The sequence below is a fragment of the Cnephaeus nilssonii genome (genome assembly GCF_951640355.1).
Source record: "Cnephaeus nilssonii genome assembly, chromosome: 13".
Lineage (NCBI taxonomy): Eukaryota > Metazoa > Chordata > Mammalia > Chiroptera > Vespertilionidae > Cnephaeus > Cnephaeus nilssonii.
The window spans coordinates 34,622,318-34,641,628 of record NC_137084.1 but is presented as its reverse complement, the minus strand read 5'-3'; the positions used below and the strand labels follow the sequence as shown (position 1 = coordinate 34,641,628).

Below are 19,311 nucleotides of genomic sequence, written 5' to 3'. Positions count from 1 at the left end.
CTGGGCACATGGGAGGCATGGCAGCTCTCTGCAAGATTTATTTCTAATGTTTAAAAATTGTGAAGTATAACAGATATGTAGAAAAAAGTGCCTGAAACAAACATGTAGCTTAAAGAATCATTATGGTGGACACCATGCAGCCAGAGAAAAATGTAACATTGCCAGCACTCCAGAAGCCCCCACTCACTTTTCCCTTCCTTGTCACAACACTCTATCCCTACTGATAACCACCACCCCAGATTTATCGGTAATTTCTTCATGTTCTTCTATCTAGTTTTTCCCCTTCATTCTAGATTTGCCACCTAAGTATACATCCCTAAATAATGCTGTTAAATTTTACTTATTTTTAAACTTGATATAAACACAACTATACTACATGGATTCTTTTATTTAATGCTTCTTTCACTCGATATTATATTTTTAGGATTCATCCATGTTGCTGTATAAAGTTATACTTCCTTCATTTTCAACACTGTATATAGTATTCCATTGTGTGATTATATCACAATTCATTTTTTCCTTGCTACCATGAGTGGACATTTGGTTTTCTTCTTGTTGGGAGTTATTATAAAAATGCCACAGACTGGGGGAAGGTCAATTGGGGAAAAAAAAAAAAAGGAGACATATGTACTACTATTTGTAATACTTTAAACAATAAAAAAAAGGAAAAAAAATAAAAATGCCACAGAGAATATTCTTGTATGTGTGTCCTGGTGCGCATGTACCCGAGTTTCTCTTGGCTGCATTCCTAAGAGGAACTTCTGGGTCATAGGGTATGCTTATCTTCAACATCACTAGCTAATACCAAACTTTTCCAAAGTGGTCGTACCAATTACCCTCCTTATAAGAAAAGGTGCTCAACTTCATTAGAAATGAGACAGATTGTATCATTATTATTAACAGATCTTGTCCTACAAATCATTATCTTCCTGAGCCTGGTGCTTCTTTAGGGTAAGTTCTAACCCAGCAATTTTCAACCCCTTTCATCTCATGACACACATAAACTAATGACTAAAATTCTGTGGCACACCCAAAAATATACTTTTTGCCTATCTAACAAAAAAATAGGTATAATTTTGATTCATCCACACCAGACAGCTATTGTTGTTTGTGTTGGCTGTTGTCATTTTTTTTTTATTTGGATTATTTATAAGAGTAAAGAGGCCAGTGCCTCTGCTTAGTCAGGTATTGCATGTTTTAAAAATTCTTGCAGCACACTGGTTGAAAATCACTGTTCTAACCCACCAGCTCTCCTTTCTACCTTAAGGCCCACTCAGAGTTTCCATCTCAATGAGTTACCATTAAGTGGATCACTGTGTCTCTAATGTGTTACAAGTTAGTTTCTTCCTTGGTAATACTTGGGGGTAACAAACTGCTTTGTATCATAAGTGACACAAATCAATTGTTACATCTCAGGGTCCGCTGCCACCTTGGCAGATAGTTGATCTTTAGCATTCTGTATAGTACTATATTTGGGCTGTTGAATGGAAGGTTAAGAGCATACAATTTGGAGCTGGACTGCCTGGATTTGAATCCTCACTCACAAGAGTTATTCCTATGTATGTGTAGGTCCTGAGCAGTGTATACTTAGCTGAATGAGACCCAATCCATTTTCTAGTGGCTCAGATATGGGGGCATCATCCCAGTACACTGGTACAAGTAGTGTGTCTGGTGCAAGGAGCTTTGAGGGTCCTAGGGAGGAGTGTAATCTAATTGAACAGTCTTCCTGGAAAAAAAACAAAACAAAACAACGCATGCAGATGGGAGGAATTGGAGAAAATTCTGGTCAGGAAGTCACAGTACATCACGAAGAGCTTTGAATCCCAGGCCAAGGAATTTTTCTGTAATTCAGTAAGGAATGGGAGACCTTGTATTGCCAGGTGGCTGTGAGATAGGAACTAGATTCTGAAAGGCACCCAGGTGCACTGGGCCAACAAATAGTGGTTTAGAACCCTATTGTTTGGCTGCCGCTACCATCAGACTCTATCAGGTGCTTTTGTAAGATGAGAATAGTTGGAGAGATATGTCTAGGGCAGTTTTAATGCCAAATTAATTGTGTTTTTACACGTTTCCAAAAACCAGTGCTAAGGTGGCTAGGGTCATTATTGTGAACCTCATTATATTACCTTATTATTTCATACAAACTAGAAATATAATGCATTAGTACCTGACCATGGTGGTGGATACTACACAGATTAGAACATTGAATAGGAATACAGGTACATGCAAATGAGTACAAGTAAAATGGAAAATTTAAGGTGGGTTGTATCAGTGTCAACATCCTAATTGTGATTTTGAAAGACATTACCACTGGGGAGAACTGGGCAAAGTGAACTATTTCTCGGTGTTGTTATTTTTTACAATTGCATGCTAATTAATTTTCTTAACAAAAATTTCAATGAAAATATGTACTAGTAAAATTTATGTTTTGTAGAATGAGAGTCACATACCCCTTCTTCTAGTTATCTACATATAGGGGATTCCTGAGGCACATAAATTAGACACCATTATATCCCTTCAGGCACCAACTGGAAAGAAGAGGAAAGTGCTTAGAAGGGATGAGGCCACCAGTACCGGAACTGCTTTGATCTAAGTGAAGCTGCCGATTACAATTACCTCGAATTTTTGACAATTCTGTCACAGTGAGCCAACTTGACCCAGCTGTTTTCTGATTTACCCACTGGGTCTACTATGTCACTTTTGGGTCCTTACCTCCAAAGGTAGGATTACAATAATTCTGCGGAGGGGGCAGGAATGGGGAGGAGGGGCTCAATGGGTGGGGGGAGGGGACATTTCTAATACTTTCAACAATAAAGATAAATTTAAAAAATAAAAATCACGATACAAAAATATAATTCTTATTATGGAAGTGAAGCTTACCTACCAAAAAAAAACACACAAAAATATGATGTGAAGTTTCCTGACATAGCATTTTATAATTTAAGGAGTTTTTAACCGGAACCATTACTTTAGAAAAAGTACAGCCCATAGCCATGAGTGCACTTGATTTCTTGAGTGGCTTGGAGAAGACCGTGCTAACAGGGCCAGGGTTACGATGAACTTTGTCATGATCATTTCTCTGTTATGCTACAGGTTTCCTTTCCCAACAGTAGGGCCAACTTGGACTTGAAAGAGAGCCTGGAACTTTTATAAAGTGAAAGAAAAGAGAGGAAGAAATGGCAGGCTGGGAATCCGGCCCCGGGAAGGCATCCACCGCGCCGAAGGACAACCACCTTAATTTCCAGAAGGGAAATTTCACTTCTCCGGACTTGCAGATTTCCACGAGTCCAGGCGCTCTCTCGGCGGCCGCCCGAGCTCCGGTGGGAAACTGAGGCAGGGCTGACGCGGCGCGCGCAGCTCAGCCCGGCGCTCGCCCCAAGGAGCGAACCCAGGCTTCCAGAGCTCTCCGCGCGGACGCACACTCCGCCGGCCGCCCTCCGCCGGCCGCCCGCCCCGCCCAGCTCGGGACAAAGCCCGGAGCCCGCGCCGGGAGGCGGCAGGGCGGCTCCCGCGCGCGCCACGCTCCCCCGTGGGCGCGCGACTCCGCCCCGTCGCCCCTCGGAGGGGGGAGCCCGCGCCCCAACAGTGAGGCGGCCCCGCCAGGCCCGCCCCGAATCCCCATGACGTCACCGGCGGCGGCAGGCCCCGCCTTCGGCCCCGGGCGGCAGGCCGCATGACGTCACCGAGGCCCCACCCCTCCGGAGCGAGTTCGGTCCTGGCGTTCATTTCATTCCTGTCCTCATTCCGAACATTCTTAGCATCGCTCGCGCCGCTCCTCGCCGCCCGAGCCGAGCCGAGCCTCTGCAGCCGCCGCCGCGGCCCCGCCGCCCGCCGCGGGCGCCCACCAAGCACTTTGCAGACTCGCTTCCACCCTGTGGGCCAGTCCGCGCGGCGGGGCCCGGGCCCGGGGCGGCCGCGTCCAGGGACAGGCCATGCAGTGAAGCCCCCCCACCCCGTCCACCTTTGCCCGGAGCCGCGGGCAGCGGACCAGTGCGCCCAGACGGCCCCGGGGCAGGAGCGGTGCTAAGGAGGGGTGGGGTGGTCCAGCCCGGGGACCAGGAGCCGGGGAGGGAGCCGGGCACCGAGCTGAGGGCGGGAGACGCGGCACCGAAGTTTGCCTCGGACTCACCGGGCGCGGCGGCGGCTCCCTTCGCGAGGTAAGTTGGCGCGCGGGGCTGATGCTGGGTGCGAGGGGAGCCCGGGACGCCGCAGGGCGGGTGGCCAGTGGCCCGTCCCTTTCCGGCTGCTCTTTCACTCCCGGCTCTGCTTTGTGTGAGACGGACGGGCGAGCGGGCACGCGGAGGGCCGGGCCGGGCCCCCTCGCCCGCCTTCCCGCGCCCCTTCCAAGGTGAGCTGCCCGGCGCCGCCGCGCGAGTTGCCGGGACGCCAAGTTGGGCCGCGCGCTGCGGAGCCCGCGCGGCAACAGGCAACAGGCGGCCCCCGCTGGCGGCCCTGGAGGCGCCGGGCCGGCCGCGCCGCGCCCCCCGCGCCCCCCTCTCCCGCCCGCACGCGCACACACGCACATACCCTCACATCCTCGGGCCGTTTTCACGTTTTTTTTCCCCCCCGGAGAAGTCAGAAGTTCGAGGGAGCGCGGGCGGGGAGAGCCGCCTTGGGAGCCCGAAGCCAGTCCGACCCCCCTCCCCCCCACCACCTCCAGACAGCCTCCCGGGCCGCCCCCCAGTCGTCGGGGCCCCCAGAGGCCGGCCCAGGGTCTGCGCCGACTTGTGCTGCTGGCGGGGGTTTCGCTCCTTCTTCTCAAAGATGAAAGCAGGCACGGCCGTCTTTGCCGCTTCTCCGGGACTGTTGCTGCCGCCGCTCCTTCATTGCACATTCAAGTGGAAAATTTTCAGGAGTCAGCAGAAACATTGTGTCCAAAAAAGACTGAGTCGCAGTTACCACCAAATCCTGGAGGAGACTCTCCCTGGAAAACTTCCCTTCGGTAGGAAATACTGGGGGATTTGTTTGTTTATTGGAAGAGAAATGATCCCCAGGAGGGAAGAAAATCAGGGTGTACTTCTAGTCTTTGTTCGTGGCAGCAACACTTGTTTTCAAAAGTCCAGAGGCCCGCTTTAAAGAAAGTGCAACTTCTGTGAGTTTCCTTTTTTAAAAGAATATTTAAAAAAAACACACACAAAAAAAACGGAGGCAACATTTTAAATGAGTTGAAAACAATAGAGGGCTCACACCTCCCTATTCTCCTCCCAGGAAAGAAATAAAATCCAGATCACAATTTTCCTTGCGTTCAAATTCTTTCTTTTTAAAGATTTATTTAAAGTTGAATGGTGTCACTGGATAAAAATATTTGGGAAACAATGAAATACCAGCCACCAGCATTTCTCAGAAGGCTTGTTAACTTCTCAGAGGCAAGTGGCTGCCTGTGATTTGTAGAAATGAAAATTGACCTCAGTAAGCACTGGAAACTTAGAGACAGATGATGTTGCAGGAGCGGGTAATGTAAAAAGGCCATGTTTTAAAAACAGTGCCTTGGAGGAAGCCCAGGTCCTGGGAACAGAAAGGTCTGCAAAACCTATCAGGTATGAAAATAGTGTAAAAAAATCAGAATGCTACAGATATGGCAAAGGAGCAGAACACGATCAGTTCAGGACAACCACACGCTTCCTCCTCCTCCCTACCTTTCACTAGGATCGTTTCTGGAAGTTGAGGTGGCCTGATCATGTGTGGTGTGCTGGGTGCCTGCAGGTGGTTACCTGAGTAGACAGATCCCTTCAGGAAGACCGGATCTCCCTGCATTGTCAGTGCGGGGAGTGGGTTCCTTTTCTGAGTCTGCCATGGACCTTGCTCGTGCCTTATCCATGGGGGGTGGGGGGGTTCCTCTGCTAGGGTACTCTGGAGGCAGTGGTTGGGAACAGCCCTCAGGTTGTGCCCAGTGCTTCTCCACCCTTTCACAATTGGGTTTGTGCCCTTCTGTAAATAGGATCTTTGGGCCCACTCACATTTGAATGCTTATACGGGGCCAGCCTTAGATCCAACTTTGGTAAGAATCTTTCCTCTTTAGAAGGAAACGGTAGAACTAATTACAGAGTGACTCAGGAAAGACAAATGGATTAGTTGAACCTTTGTCAACATCGAGGTTTTGAATTGTTGATAATTTTTTTCGGGGAAAGGCTTATTTTTCTAATCTCACTATTTCCATAAATGGTCACAGATATTTTTGTTTAGCGTTTCTTTGTATGTGCAACTCTGTTGAACTCTCAGGTTTCAGGTTTTAAACAGAGTTTACAATTCTTTTATTTGTTATTGGTATAAAAAAAATGAACTGATAAGCAGTATCCATTACTGGTTCTTGCTGTTGGTATGAAAGTGCCAAGGTGGACCATTTTATTTTTACTTAAATGATAAGTATTATTTGATCCACAGTTTTAGGGGGAATACTAGAATATCTTTTCTTTCCTTTTTTTTTTTTTTTTTACAACTTTGAAACAAAGCCAGTATGACACTTTGCCCTGACATTGAGAGGAAAAAATATATTATAGGTAAGAACCTTTGTTTAGAGTCCTCCTCTGTGTGATCTTTTGTAAGGTAGCAAATAGAACTCCAGAGAATATGCCTGAGAGATTATTAGAGATTTTTTTTTCTTTCCCCAAAACATAAACCAGGACTCACCATGACATATACTTAATGAAATTTAATTTAAAGAGGAGGGCAACCTAGCTTAGTTTAAGCCAGATTGAAATGAATTTCTCACCGAGAGGTGCTTTCTTGCATTGTAGTACAATGTGTGTCTGCTCCGCAGTAGTGAACTAATTAAACATAAGGGAGAGTTGGGGTGGGGGTACAGCCTGGGGGAAGCCAGCTTTCTCCTCTGTTCCCCTTTTCTCTACCCCTCTTTTGCTTTATACAGCATGAATTCTGTATCCATACACTCACTTTGGGGACTGGCATCCCCTTTTATTTAGAAAAAGGACAAGCAGGTCATAAGGAAAACCAATGTTCTATGTTTTTGTTGCTTGCACTTCAATTATTTATAAACAATTTTGAATTTCGCTGGCTCTGACAAAACAGAACAGCAAGTATAAGAGGGCATTTCTTAATGGGGAAATTTGGAAAGGATATACTTGCAGTGTTCTGTCATCTGTGTCTAGATCATATTTATTGTCACATTTCAGTAAAAAAGTGTGTACAGGGACAGTTAGAGAATGTAGGTCCCAAATGTTATTTATATAAGTCTTTGAAGAAATGAGCTGTGCCATTAACAATATTTTAACATTTGTTGCTTCAGAAATGGATTGATATCTCTCATACACAGGGGTTGTAAAAGACCTGCAATCTGTGGGATTACTCTTCTCTAATCTCATGTGTTATTACATGTTAATTGTGAGCATAATTATACTGCCTGCAAATGAAAATTGTTGTGTTTTATCACTCAGAAGGTTGGTGCAAATAACTGCATGTATGTTCTAGTGTACATAAGATGACCATGTTTACACACAGATAGCGGGCAGATAACACTTTTGAAGCTTGTATTTTAGGCACCTAGTCTTGTTTCTAATAAAGAGATTGCAAAAGGAAAAAAAAAATTGCTCAGTGAAAGCTATGCTTCGAGGTTGGTTCTCTTTAGTGGTAAAATTTTGGGGGCCAGTTTTCTCCTAAGACTGTAGAATGCTGGCCAGAGCAAGTGTCCAAGCTTTCTTTGTAGAACCATAGGGAAATCAGAGCCCACCTATCTGTTGATAAATTCGGGCATGACAGTGTCACCCTTAGAGTTCAGTGACTGGAACAGCAGAGTACTGATGTTCTACTTCTGAACTCAGTAAGAAAAGTATATTGTAAGCTTTTTTGCCCTTCGACAAACTTAGACTTTGCTGCTGAGCTCGTGTGGACTCACCGATGCCTGGAATAATCTTTTATAGCTGTGTGGTGCTTGTTCTTTTTTCTTTTTATCTGTTGGAGACACAGATTACCCTGTGGCATTTAAATTAGATCCCAATCATGTTTGAACAGTATCAGTGATGTATTTTATTCTTCCGTATTCACAAAGGTGATAATATCAAGTAATTCAGGTTCATGCTAAGCACTTACCGTTTCAGGGTTGGGCTTTTTGGCAAATACCTAGTTAGGGACCCCTCCCCCCCCCCCCCCCCCCCCCCGCCTTGTATTATGATTACTGGGTTTTTCTGAAATCTGGGAGGTTTGGGGCCTTCCCTATTCTGGAGACGTTTTTGGAATGCTAGAATATTTGGACCTAAATATCTGGAGTGTTTTTGTGCGGGTTTTTATGTTGTTTTATTTCAAAGCTGTTAACTGTTGAAGAGTCCTTAATCTGTAACATACTCATCACAAGCTTCTTTGACCTTATCCCATATTTACACTCACTGTTGAAATTCAGCCATTTCTTCAGATACATTTGGACTGCGTAGTGGTGCAGAATAAGAGAATTTCAAAATATTGAAATATGTATTTTTTATTTTAATCAAAGCAAACGGGTGTGCTGAAGCGTAGGTTTTCAGGATGGTTTTCCTCAAAGGGTGGCTCACTCTCAGCTCTTAAGTTCTTTTGTTCACTGACTTTTTGCATGGTTGGGAGGATTCTCAAAAAAATAGTTTCCATAGTCTGGGAGTCCTGGCTAACTGTGAAACCACTGGTCTCTCTTCTGATTGGATTGGGCGGGGGTTTGTTCTAAGAGGCTGTCTTTTCTGCTTTTGTGGCAGACCAAAGGAAGGCTCCATGCTGGCTGTATTATGGGCCCCTCTTTCCTCCCCCTGTTTTTTAAAAAAATCAATATTTACTACCCTGATGCCGTGCTTTCTGCCTTTTTTTCCCCACATTAGTTTAAAAACTAATTAATTAAAGCTCTGTCCTAGGATTTCATTAGTAGTTTTAGTTTAAGGGACAGGGTCCAACACTGGAAAATGGGTTTCAAAGAAAAATCCAGCTTATTGATGAATAAGTTAAGTCACTGTTGTCTCCAGTGGGAAATCTCTGGTTGCTTTTAGGCATCTGACAGGTTTAGATGTATGTGTTAAGTGACTGAAACACTATTGACTGGGAATATACAACAATGACGAGTGCTGTTGTTTTTACTGATATATAAACTGAAAAACTGCTGCTAATGGTGGGAAATGTTAATTATGTGAGAACATATTGAACTTATATTCTCTGGCATGAACTTTTAAAAAAAATGCATGAACTGCACTGCTTTTTTTTATAGGCACAGCTTTCTAATTATCATAATTCAGTTCAGCTCAGCTCTTGGACAGAGTTCAAGTGCAATCTCAATTTAACTTGAAAGGAGTTGTGTGTTTTTTTAAAACTGAGAATGTTTAAGAAAATTTGAAATGTTCATCCAAGAATGTTGTCTGCTTAGGTGTGGGAGATTTGGGGGATGAAACGAGTGCCTTTCTGTAATAGTTAACTAGATCTGAGTATTAGGAAAGACTCTGTCTATTTTCTTTCTTTCTTTTCTTCCTTTTTTTTTTTTTTTAGCTTTGCACCTACCCAAACCTGCATCTTGTGCGTTTTTGCATAACCAGATGTTATGTGTTCTGAGCTCTCTTTGGAAACCAGTGTCTTTTCCCTAATAGATAGTAAACTAAGAAATGAATATTTTATTACTATGAAGGATATCATCTCTGCAAAGATAGAACCTTTTTTAGAGAGAGTAGAAAGTAGAAAGAAAGGCAGAAATCTTATGAATTCATTTGACAGAGTCACCATTAATCTTTTATACCAACCAAGCCTTTAGAAGCTGATCTCCTTATCTGGCGTCTTTACACTTTGACTTGATGGCATTTTGTAAAGGGAGTCGTCTTTGTCAGCATTCATTCCAGTGTCCAATGTCCTTTAGATTTCCTATGATCTTATTGTCTTTTCAAAGAAAAAAAAAAGTTAATGAAGCCCAGGCCCCAAATCCTCTGTGGAATCGATTTTAAGTGGAAGAAAGAACAACTTCAGCTGGACCTTCCTACTCTCCGACTCTCTCGTCTGGCCTCACTTCTACTGCTAGAATGCAAAGGGAGCCCGCGGAAACCAAATGACTTCATTTGCTCTGGCACTTCAGAGCCGAATTCACTTCCATGGTGGTGAAATAAAAGGAGCCAAGTGTTTTAAATAGCCACTCCCCAAGGCCCGCCCGCCCCAGTGTTTTGAGAAAAGCTCATTGTCTGCTTGCAGCCCTAGCCGGGAGCCTGCCTGCCTCGCCCTCCCCCACCAGGCAGCTCCAGTTCTGAAGTTGACATCTGGTTTTCTCTCTCTGTTCACCTGATGTGTACCCATTCACGCGCCCACATGAAGTGTGCCCGTGTGTGTCTGCAGGGAACACCTATTTTTGACATTGAATGTGTGTGTGTGTTTCAAATCTCTCCTGGGATAGGGGGAGGCCCAGAATTAATAGCACAAAATAAAATGTAAACACAGTAGCCGCCCTGCATGCCGCTGCTGCTGGGCTTCTGTCCGATGGTGCTTTCTGGGTAGGCGTGCCTATTGTTGCAGCAGCAACAGGCGGCAGAAGTTGGGGCACCATATGGCGGATGTGGGCCTCAGATAAGCTGTCTGGTAATTTAGCTTATCAATAGCATTTTGATATGCTTCATTTTCAGATCACCCATCACCATGGCTGGGGGTGTCCTGGGGGCCAGCTGATTCCAAAAACTATTGAAGCCATTGTGAGCGATGCTTCCTTTGGTGGAATCTCTTTCAACCCTTTCTCCCTCTCTGCCTTTTCATCTGAAAGCCTTTGGGAGACAATGGTGGTTAGAGTGGGAAAGAGCACTGTCAGCTGAGGGAACCATCAGTCCCTAGCCCCCAGCCCTGTCTTGAAATCTGGGACACTTAGAAGAACTCATCTGGTATTTTCATTGAGTGGAAAACAGTAAACAAACTACTTAGTAGCATTTCATACTGGTAGAGCTGAGAAATTCCCATAATTCAAAATTTGCTTTTGTTTTACATTCTGGAGAGATAAGGCTGATATTGTTCTTATTTTGATAAAAGGTTTCTAGTTTTGTTGTGCATTAAAAATATGTCCCTCATTTTCTTTTACCTTTGAATTTTGTCTTAATCATAAAATGTAAAAATGATTAGCATCTACGTAACTGGATATCAGAGGATGTGTTATCTGTGATTTGGAGGCAAGAGTCAGCTTCCTTCCTGACTAGGGATTGTTAAACATGGAAATGTTTCTAGAAACCTCTACTGAGAGGCCAGGTGAAGCTGAAGCAAAACTAAAATCTGTTCCACTATGAATTGAAGGAGGGGGACAGGTGGGTGACAACTCTTGGTTAAGTTGCCAGAGCCAACTCAGATTTTTTGCACATAGTAGGTGGCTCTGTGGAAATTTGATGATGTACATGACCATGTGCTTATCAGCCATGTGAATCTCGTTCAGCAAATATTGGATGTCCTTGGTATGTGCCAGGCACTGGAGGAGCCAGGGTAAGACTGTCTGCCCCTTTCCCAGCCCACCCTCCCTGCACATTGTCTCTCTACTTAACAGGCCCCTCACCTTTCCCAGATTTTGACTTGGGTTCAGTAATTGACAGTACATGGATCCTTTTACATGGCGAATTCAGGATGGTTCTGACTCAAACCCAGGGCAGCCTCGTTCTGCTCCTGCCCCTGGATCCTCTGCCACACCAGTGGTTCCCACCTGACCCTGTGCTTGGCAGCCACCACGGAGCTCTCTACAGCCTGGCCATTACCCCTGGAGACTTAGGAGGGCTGTGGGAGTCACAATGTTTCCGGTTTTCTAAGAACCTATTGTGGTGTTCACCTCTGATTGGGAATCATTGCTCTAGGTACTCTAATTTTTTTGTTAATCCTCACCCAAGGATGTTTTCCATTTATTTTTTTTAGAGAGTGAAAGGGGTGGGGAAATACAGAGAGAGAAGCATCAATGTGAGGGAGACACATCAATTGGTTCTTCCCCCCCACCCATCCCCCACCCAGCACCCGCCCAGACTGGAGCCAGGGATTGAGCCTGCAACCCAGGTACGTGCCCTTGACTGGAATTGAACTCTCGATCCTTCAGTTTGAGGGCCAATGCTCTATCCATTGAGCCAGACTGGTTAGGGTGATACTCTTAATTTTTATCCTTAGATTGAATCAGACAAAATGTGGCCATCCCTCTATCTCTGAGTTGGGATTTTCCTCCCCCCTATATTTGTGAGGCAATGTACCAAAGAACATATACTGAATCTTTTGTTTTTATTTATTTATTTATTTTTAATTCACCTTTATTGTTGAAAGTATTACAGATGTTCCCCCCCTTTTGTTTTTTTTGGGGGGGCAGAGGGGACAAGAAGAGATTAACCAAATAATTTATATGCATACCTATACTGAATGTTTATGGAATTCACAAAGATGTTCTTGGTTGATTTTAAAGATACAACTGCACAAAAATAAGGTTGCAACTGCGAGAAGCAATAAAATGAGTAGAGCCACCTTCTTTGTGCTCAGCTTTCATCTGTTGCCCCTTGGGAGTGTAGCAGTTGTTTCCAGATGTGATAATAGAGGCCTGTGTCAGGCTTGCTGGGAAAGGGTTTAAAGACTAATTCTTACCTGGCTGCTTGCAGAGGTGTTTTTATTTTTTGAGGAGTGGGGATGCTGCCTGAGCTGCTCGCTGAGCTCCTCAGACGGTATCCCTTGACACTGCAGAGTGAGGTGGTAGGATGGGCGATCCTGACAGCAGCCCAGAGACGAACCCGCTGCTGATAAACCATATGTGGCTTTTCGTTCTTTTTAATCTGTTCCCTCCACCTTTGGGTTCCTTGAAATCCAGATGCTCCCAGTTCTGCATAGAACTGCTACTTGACCCTGGACATTTAAACACTTACAGGTGCTACTGTGTGCCAGGGTTTTGGTGATCAGTAAAAGATGGCCAATGAATGGTGATCAGTAAAATTTACAGGAAGGGAAACAGGCATGTAAAGAGATCATCACAGTCCAGTGGGGAAACAGTGTATCCCATGTTCCATGAGTTCCAAGATGCAAACTTTTCCTGTATTTGAACATACCCTTCAATTCTGACTGGCCAGGCCATGGTCACCATCCATGACGTGGTTGCACACGCTCATCAAAGCCTGTAGAACAAATGCAGAATGCTTTTGTCACAGGGGGCGGTAGTGTGTGGAACAGCATGGATATTTGTCTCTTTGAGAAGTTGTTTTAGGTATATCTTACCCAGTTTATTTTGCTTATACTTTACTCCTTATGTCTGCACAAGATTGACATACTTAAAAGGTTTCAGTATGCATAAAATAGGATTTCTGAGTGATACAGAAATATATATTTTGTTTGTTTATTTGTTAATCCTCACCTGAGGATATTTTTCCATTGATTTTCAGAAAGAGTGGAAGGGCAGGGGAGAGACAAAGAGAGAGAAACATCAATGTGAGAGAGACACATTGATAGGTTGCCACCACACGTGCCCTGACCAGGGCCAGGCATCGAACCTGCAACCGATGTATGTGCCCTTGACCAGAATCAAACCCGAGACCCTTCAGTCTGCAGGCCAACGTTCTATCCACTGAGCCAAACCGGGTAGGATGCAACAATATTTTTTTCAAAATTAAGTTTTATTGATTTTAGAGAGAGAGGAAGGGAGAGGGACAGAGAGATAGAAACATCCATGAGAGAGAAACATCATTGATGGGCTATCTCCTGCACATCCCCTACTGGAGATGGAGCTAGCAACCCGGATATATGCCTTGACTGGGAATTGAACAGTTACCTCTTGGTTCATGGGTCGAAGCTCAACCACTGAGCCATGCCGGCTGGGCACCTTATTTGGATTCTTAGCTCAGCCACTCACTAGTTCTGTGGCCTTGGTCAAATTACATTGGACCTCCTTTCTCGAACTTAATTTGTTCCGGAAGGTTGTTTGAGAAGTGATTTGCTCGAAAACTGAATCATTTTTTCCCCCATTAGAATTATGTAAATTGAATTAATCCATCCCAGACCCCCAAATGATTCCCCTGCTTAACTTTTCTTATATACAATACATGTCTAATATACTGTTTATAAATAAACCCTTCTTTTCTTAAATTTATCAAACCACCCCATACTAGCCTTAAACAAATTTTTCATATATCACTGCCTCAGAAATGCTACCAGCTTACTGCTTTTTCTTGATCCAATCAAAACAGTTTTTCTACCTATTCAAGTGCCTGTGATTGTTGTTTTGTGAGCACTTTCACACCCTTAGCAACATTAACACTCTTTATGTTTTAAAATTGTGCTAATCATCAATTTCACCAGCATTAAAAGCATTCTCTCCTTTGTTTGTTGCCTGAGGGACACTTTCTGTCATGCTGAGGTATCATCATGAAAGGGTTGTCAGGTTGAAAACTGAGACATTTTTTTTCTGTGGACAACTTGGTTGAGAACTGAATTGTTCGAGATGGGAGACTTTCGAGAAACGAGGTTTGACGGTACCTCCTCTCTCAGCCTCAGTGTCCCCATTTGGAAATCCTGATAGAATGCCTCCTGTATGCCTGACATTTAGTAAGTGTTCAGTAAATGATAAATTCAAATGTTATCTTGCCTACCACATCTTCACAGATTTCCTGCCAGGTCAGCCTGGACAGGGATTCTTGAGGAACACCCAGGGCTGAGGCGGAGTTACTTAGGAGAACCGGACTTCTGGTCTCAGGCAAATGGACTGAAATCCAGGGGAGGCTGGTGCATCCCATAAAATCCTGGACCATTAATCGCTTTGAACCACACTTCCCCTGTTGATAAAGTGGAGGAAATCCATCAGTAAATACATCATATTTGAGGTCATTCTTTGCCAAATGGTAGTACGAATCAAATGGAAATGCTTCTGAAAAAGTGAGTTTGATGTACCTTCATCCACGCAAAAGGAAACTCTTTTCTTAGGTTCTTACTTAGGAACCGTGCTCCTAACTTTGGGATTGGGTTCTAAAAGCTCTTCTCTAAGGTGGTTGAAAGGAACACTTCACAGAGATACTGTGCTTAGAGCCCTGGGCCTGCTGGCCACACCCTTGATGAGTTCCTTTCTGCTGGTGGTGTGAGGGCATTAAGCTTCAGGTGGGAGAGAGAACCAGGGGCAGAGAGGAACCACCCCCTACCTTTAGAGAGAGTGGAAGGGAGGGGGAGAGACAGAGAGAAACATCCATGTGAGAGATACACATCGATTGGTTGCCTCCCACAGGCACCCCGACAAGGGTCAGGGATCAAGCCTGCAACCAAGGTACATGCCCTTGACCAGAATGGAACCCGAGACCCTTCAGTCTGCGGGGCGAAACTCTTATCTATCCACTGAGCCAAACGGGCTATGGCTCCTGCAACTGCTTAATACCCGCTTCGTGCAAGCTGCTGCTTAATTTGTGCCCTCGGTTTTGTCATCTGGAAAATGGGGATGACGTTATCTATCTAGAAGAGTTGTGGTAAAGTTTAGTTAAAAGCTAGCTCAGTGTGGCTGCTATTAAAACCCCCAGTCAGCCTGCCTCCTCCAAGTAGGTACTCCAAGCTCAGGAATTAAGTCTTTGCTTTGCCACTCCCAGCAGGCTCTTTGCTTTGGGTCTTAAACATAATTTACATAATAATTAACACTTTTATGTGAATGGTAGCCCAGCCTTTTGCCAATGTATTTGCATATGTAAGAGCATGTTTGTTAATCTAAGATGAGTGTCTGCTTGGGTTAGTACCCTGGGTAGAGTCGTAGAGACCTACTTTTTCACTCAGAAGCCTTAAGCGGCCTGTCTGCTCAGATCCCCAGCTACACTTCAGTGTGGGTCAGCGTCCCCTCCTTTGTCGACCTGGGCCACTCCCTGCTATTGCTTTGAGTAGTTAAGATTGTTTTGTGTGAGCCAGGGCCGGAGAACACATCTATTGTCTCTTAACACAGTATGTAGAACTAATGTGGTTTCCCAGTCTTTTAAGTTAAAAATTACTTGAGGGATGAGTGGACTTGTTGGGGACAGGGGTTTTTTAGAGGCAGCTAGCTGACTGTTGAAGAAGGGAGAAAGGTTGATTTAAAAAACAGTTGGTTCACAAACTTGTGAATCTACTAAAAGCTATTGAATTGTATACAGCATGCTCTCAAAAAACAACAGCTATGACGTTTTGTTCAGAGTTGTTTCCTTAAAACACTGATGAGATGCTGTAAGAACTTAACTCTTATTTATGTAAATTAGCTTATGATAAAATTGGTTTTGTTATGTCTTTTCACTTAACGTCTTGAAACATGTCAACCATATTAACTGAGGACTTACTGTACTTGAAAAGGGTGGGTAAGTTATAATTTCACAGGGAAAACAGAACAGTCAATCTAGTTATCATGGAACCGCGTTGACTGTGCTCACCAGCACTTCTCACACTCACGTGACATTTGTTTCATTCAAAGTGGCCATCTAAGACTTTGCATTTGTACTAGTTTACTGGTTTTAGTGAGGATCCGAAAGATATATGTAAAATGGAAGCTTATTTTTCTTTATAAAGAATGGTTCTAATGGTGTGGAATGACTCCCTCCTTAATGATAGATGTTGACTGTGCTAACCGCCCATGTAGCTTATACTTTAAACAGCCCAAGAACTAAAGTCATGAAGAAGAAACTAGGAGATCATGAGGCCACAAGTCAACTATTGACTCTGATTTGTACACTGATTTAAGATGGGGAAAAAAGAAACTCAGAGTCAGGTTAATTTATATCTCACGCTTCCGGCTGCGCTCGGCCCAGTTTTTTCTTAATTTCAACTTGGTCTTTCTGGTTCCTGTGTCCTCCCACCAGATGCTGTCTCCCTCATAATGTCTGTTTGTGGCAGTTTTTATCCATTTGCATTTTCGAAAGGGTTGTCCTTTACTGTTCCTTGTGGCTGTGTAAAGGCTTGCCTGCGACAGGCCTGGCTTATGCTTCTTGTCTTGGCGTAATCCTTAATAATTAGCGCCCCCTTTTACTCTCAAATGTCCGGTGGACGGTAAACTACATGGTCATTCTACTAATAGGAAACTGTTGAGGAAACTGGCTGGCTCCCTTTAATTAAGCAGAATGGAGAGAAAATCCGGGCAGGAGGCCTTTGTAGTGCCCTGGTGTTGAGCTCTTGACAGTATTATTCTTGAAGGAGTGTCCCATGCTGTTGTGAGCCTGGAGCTACAATAGAAGGGAATTTCAGGGAACAACTTGTCCTATAAATATGTGCTAGTTTCAACCAAAGTGTTTAGAATCCTCAGCTATTCTGAGGATCAATTCCTAACGTATGAAAAAAAATTTTTTTTCTCATCATTCATAGGAATGATTCAGCATTGGTTCATTTCCTTTTTGACTAGCAAAGTAATTTAGGAAGCTTTTCCCAGTGGAATTTTGAAAGGTTTGTAATTGAAATTTGGGGCATTTCTGATGATGTTGAACTTGTGGTCTCAGTGCTCTTGACAGTCTTTGGTTTCAAACTCGCTTATCTGCGTTCTTCGGGAGACTGCGTAAAGATGTCCGACGGTGTGCCTGAATACATATGGCATGGGAAATGGAGTGGGATTTTAGGAATTAAAGAAATTTTATTACTTTGCCTAGATCTAAACGTAATTGTAACAGCACTCCTCAGCTCCAGGTGGATCTCTTGATACCACTGTGTACTGAGTTATTTTATCCATGGTTTAAGCAGTAACTTGGGAAAGTGTTGCTGAAACAGTGGCGTCTAGGCTTTGCTGTTGTGCGCCTGGAGAACTGTTTCCTTGTTGGGGCAGTTCATTTGGGAGAAGGCCTTTGAAAGTCCTCTAGGGACTAGGATCTAGGTCCTCCACTTCCAACTGTGGGGAAGAAAGGCTGTTGGACAGCCCCTGATATTGGCTTTCCCTGGGACTTTGGGCAAATTGCTTGAAAATCGTTGGTTTCCCTTTCTGGGAAGATGATACTGGGCCATCTGCCCCTCTAGCCTGTTTTTGAGCTGAGCTTTAGATTAAAGAGATAAAATGTGAGTGCCTTAGGCAGAAAAGTCTAGGAGAATTACCTTGTTATCTGAGTCATCCCATCCACCACCCTGCACTCTCCTCCCCAAACTAGATTGTGTGGAGGAGGTGCAAGTCTTCTGAGTTCACGCTATAACTCTTCTTTTAGTTGCACTAATTCCTTGGGCCACTCTGGGAGAATTTGGATAAGAAAGGAAGGCTCATAGGTCAGATTCTGCCTTATGCCCATTCTTCAGCATTACCTTTTTTTGGAACCTAAGAGCTCCATTTTTAGTTGAAGAAAGTGAAGCTCAGAGAGGTTTAGTAATCTGCCCCAGGTCCCACAGCCTATGTGACAGGGCCAAATTTAAAGCCAGTTCCTAGATTGTGTGTGACTTCACAGCTGCCAGGCTAACAGAAGTCTGTTTATTAAGTCACTTCGGTTTTATTGTGTCATTGAATGGATTTAAGATTGATTATGACATTGAAACAAAGGTAGATTTCCCCTCACTTGGAGTATCTGTCCAGAAAAGGCCAAGTACACAAAAGTACACAAAGCACAAAAAGCACAGAGTATTTTGTGTTCTTGGTGACCCATTTTACTCTATCTTCAGAACAAACATGTGGCTAAGGTTCTAAAATGCTGGGCGTGACTCAGTCAAGCTTTTCCCACCCTAGTCATTCATCCTCCTGAGAAGGGGCAAGATTCACCTTTCCCTTTTGGTTTCAGATGTCAGAGGCTGTAATACCCTTCACCTCTCAGACTGGTTGTACTGGCCATTGAAAATGTGAGGGTTGGGTTGATCCAGACTGCTCTATAGGGTGTGTGTGTGTGTGTGTGTGTGTGTGTGTGTGGTGTGTGTGTGTGTGGTGTGTGTGTGTGTGTGTGTGTGTGTGTATGTGTATGTGTAGGGGTTGGGGGCTGTTGTGGTTTTGAAGCTTGGAACTGGACCTACCAGTTTATCTGGTTTTTCTTTGGAATGTGCTCTGTTGGCAGGCTGTCAGAATAAGTTAGCCCCCTCTACCACCAGGAAGGTTTGGATATGGAAATGACTCATGCTGGGGGTAGGGTTTAGGCATATGACCTTGACTTCACTCCGTGACAGTGGGAGTGCTAGGGAACCTAAGAGATGGAGTGAATTTCTGTCCTTGACACCCACGTGACTTGGGCTCTGTCTTAGGCTGTGATATGTGATGGGCAGTGGTAGGGGCACCCGGTAGAAAGGAGTTAACTGCTTCCTCAGAGCCCTTAATAATCAGGCCTCTAAAAAAAGGCATTAAGGGCTTTGAAATGGGATTGCTAATGGGGTTGCTATCCATCTTTGACATCTTGGTGGTTGGTGTTTAGTGGAAGGGAGTGGACTGGTTGATACTGTCTTTTCTTCTCTTCACCCAGCTCTGGTCACTCTGGGACTTGTGCCTGTGTATTTCCCTCCTTCTCAGGACAT

General features: G+C 44.3%; 1 protein-coding gene and 1 long non-coding RNA gene across 6 annotated transcripts in view; one reads left to right on the top strand and one right to left on the bottom strand.

The window, feature by feature from the left end:
* Positions 1 to 4,613, bottom strand: part of LOC307108906 — a 77,969-nt gene extending 73,356 nt beyond the window's left edge. Inside the window, exon 1 of one of the 2 annotated variants that reach the window (XR_013814358.1) lies at positions 4,528 to 4,613. This is a non-coding gene — a long non-coding RNA (uncharacterized lncRNA). Of the gene's footprint in view, positions 1 to 3,233; positions 3,500 to 4,527 lie in introns of those variants that run through there. The other variant, XR_013814359.1, reaches the window with a different exon arrangement.
* The window catches only part of TEAD1 (TEA domain transcription factor 1), a 252,832-nt gene continuing 237,234 nt past the window's right edge, over positions 3,714 to 19,311 (top strand). For 3 of the 4 annotated variants that reach the window (XM_079787220.1, XM_079787221.1, XM_079787218.1), the window contains exon 1: positions 3,714 to 4,157. The gene's annotated coding sequence lies outside the window, so the exon portion shown is untranslated. Of the gene's footprint in view, positions 4,158 to 4,728; positions 4,943 to 19,311 lie in introns of those variants that run through there. The other variant, XM_079787219.1, reaches the window with a different exon arrangement.